The following is a 3,119-nucleotide window of genomic DNA, read 5'->3' as shown; positions in this document are numbered from 1 at the left end:
ACCTGCTCTTCACTTCAAGTAATTGTCATTTAACTATAGAGTAACTCCATCTATGTTTATACCTCTTTTTAAATTACCCCATTTCCTTTTTTTTTTGGTTTTTTTTTTTCCAGTACTGGGAATCGAACTCATGACCTCACACTTGCCAGGCAGGCGCTGTGCCACTGAGCTAAATCCCCAGCCCTCCCATTTCCTTATGATAGTTTTTGGTTATTCCCAAAACTTTTATTATACCAGCAGTGCTTGTTCAAGTCTCAGAATCCTTTCCAAAGCAAGTTACAAAAATTTCTATCTAAATTAGATTCAACCACAAAAAAATGTATTATCTTCCATAACTATAACTCCCAAGGTAAAACTGGTTTCATAATCCATTGGACATTAGCTTAATGCCCTTAATGACATTATCCAGGACTTACATCTTTGGAGGGGGTTGAGACAGAGTTTCACTGTGTAGTTCAGGCTGGCCTGGAACTCACTAAGTAGCCCAGGCTTGCTTTGAACTCCCAGCAATTCTCCTACATTAGCCTCCCAACTGCTGGAATGATAAGCGTGTGTCACCGTGCCCAGCCACATCTTTTTTGCTTTGTGTTTTCTATTTCTGGTGCTGCAGATTGAACCCCAGGCCTCAGGCACGCTAAACCCAGCACCATCTTCCCATCCATCTCTGACCAGTCATTGCCTTCACCCACAAACTGGTCCCAAGGTGGCTGCAGAGTTCTAGACACTGATTGCGCAAGCAGAAAGAAAAGAGGATCTTACCTGCCATTTCCTTCTAAGAATGGGGATACTTTTCCTAGAAGCCCTCTAGCAGGGTTTCCTTCTACATCTGTGGGCCCAAACTCAGTCATGTACCCATTCCTGACAAGAGGATTTCTTTTTCTATCTCCCTCTCTCTCTGTCTCTCTCTAGTTCTTTTTCCTCTCTCTCTGTGTCTCTATTTTTGTCTCTGTCTCTGTTTCCCTCTCTTGGTAAAATATATATAACATAAAATGTATCATTTCCCTGGGTGACATGGCATACGTCTGTAATCCCAACTATTTGGGAGCAGGAAGCATGAAGATTGCAAGTTGGAGCACAGCCTGAACAACTCGGCAAGACCCTGCTTCAAAATAAAATGAAAAGGGATGGAGGTGTAGCTCAGTGCTCCATGGGTTCAATTCCCAGCAACTTCCTGGCACACATACAAGTATATGATCTCAGCCATTTTCAGGTATACAGTCTGGTGACTGTAAGCACTTCCCACAGTCATCACCCCCGTCCATCTCTAGAACTTTTCCATTGTCCGGAACTGAGACTCTGTCCCCATTAAACCCCCCATTGCCACCTCCCCTCAAATCCCCTGGGACCTCCATTCTACTTCCTGTCTCCCTGACATTGGTTACTCTAGGTGCTTCCTACAAATGCAACTATACGGTATCTACCCTTTTGTGACTGGCTTATTTCACAGTGTGTCCTCAAGGTCATCCATCTTGCAGCATGTGTCAAAATATTTCCTTTTTAAAAAATTGTGCTTGCCCTTTGTAAGGCCAAATAGTACTTTATTGTCTATGTATGCAACATGTTGCTTATCCATTCATCTGTTGATGGATATTTGGGTTACTTTCTCCGTATGATTACTGGGAATTATGCTATATGAACCTGTGTCTACACGTCTGTTTTAATTGTTTTCAATTCTTTAAGCATCATAGCTGAACGTGGTGGTGCGTGCCTGTAATTCTAGCACTCGGGAGTCTGAGGCAGGAGGATTATTCGAGGTCAGCCAGGGCTACAAAGTGAGTTCAAGGCCAGCCTGAACTGCACAGTGAAACCCTGTCTCAAAAAGAAAAAAACCCCAAAACTTTAAGCATCTATCTAGAAGTAGATTGCTAAATCATATTAATTATATATTTACTTGTAACTGCTATACTGTTTTCTGCTGTCCTGTACCTTTTAAAAATTATTCATTTTAGGGGCTGGGGATTTAGCTCAGCAGCACAGTGCCTGCCTGGCAAGCGCAAGGTCATGAGTTCGATTCCCAGTACTGGAAGAAAAACAAAAATTATTTATTTTAAAGATATACAATAGAGTTGTTTTTCATATATATTCATAATATTGTACAATAATCATCATGATCTATTTTCAGAACATTTCCACCATCCCTCAACAAAAGAAATCCTATAGTTTATGAGTATCCACTCCCAATTCTTCCTACCCTTAATCCCCAGCACTCATTAATTAACTTTGTGTATCTATGGGTTTGACATCATATATAAACAGAATCATACAATATGTAGTTTTTGTGTCTGGTTTATTTCACATGATATAATGTATTTTTAAAAAAAACTTTTGTTAGCAGGTTTGTAAATACATAGTGATTACATTCAGTTTGGGAGTTTGAGAGATCTGCAGATCGCATCTTAATCAGTTTTGTTCCCCCTACCCCTCTAGGCCTTCCCTTTTCCTCCTTCCCCAGGCTGCACCTTTTTATATTCTTACCAACAGGGCATGGTGGCACAGGTCTGTAAGGAGGCCTCGAATTCAAGGCCATCCTGAGTTCTGTAGTGGGTTCAAGGCCAGCCTGAACTATAACAAGACCCTGTATCAAAAACAAAAAATAAAAAATAAAAAATTAGTCAGGCATAGTGGCACACGCCTATAATCCCAGCACTCAGGAGGCTGAGACAGGAAGATCGTTGTGAGTTCGAGACCAGCCTGGGCTACAAAGTGAGTTCAAGGCCAGCCTGAACTGCATAGCGAGACTCTGTGTCAAAAAGAAAAAAAAAAAAAATTATATGTTCCCACCAGCAATGCACAAGTTTTCCAATTTCTCCACAACCTCATCAACACTTACTACTATTATTTCTGTCTTTTTTTTTTTAAATAGCTTTTTTTTAAAGTGGTACCTCAATGTAGAAAGAGGAACTCAAACCATTAGTTTGTACCATTAGTTGCAAATTAAAATCTGCTGTGGGGACATTAACCATTATCAGTCCTTAGAGACTTTAATTTAATAGGTCATGGATGCACACTAGGATGGTTTATTTTGTTTTGTTTTTGGCATTATTGGTGATTGAACCCAAGGCCTTATGCATGCTAGGCAAATGCTCTACCACTGAGCCACATTCCCCCAATCCCTTACA

Source organism: Chinchilla lanigera, unplaced genomic scaffold (genome assembly GCF_000276665.1).
Source record: "Chinchilla lanigera isolate Chin_1 unplaced genomic scaffold, ChiLan1.0 scaffold00041, whole genome shotgun sequence".
Classification (NCBI taxonomy): Eukaryota; Metazoa; Chordata; class Mammalia; order Rodentia; family Chinchillidae; genus Chinchilla; species Chinchilla lanigera.
The sequence above is the reverse complement of the archived record's forward strand: the minus strand, read 5'-3'. Positions refer to the sequence as shown.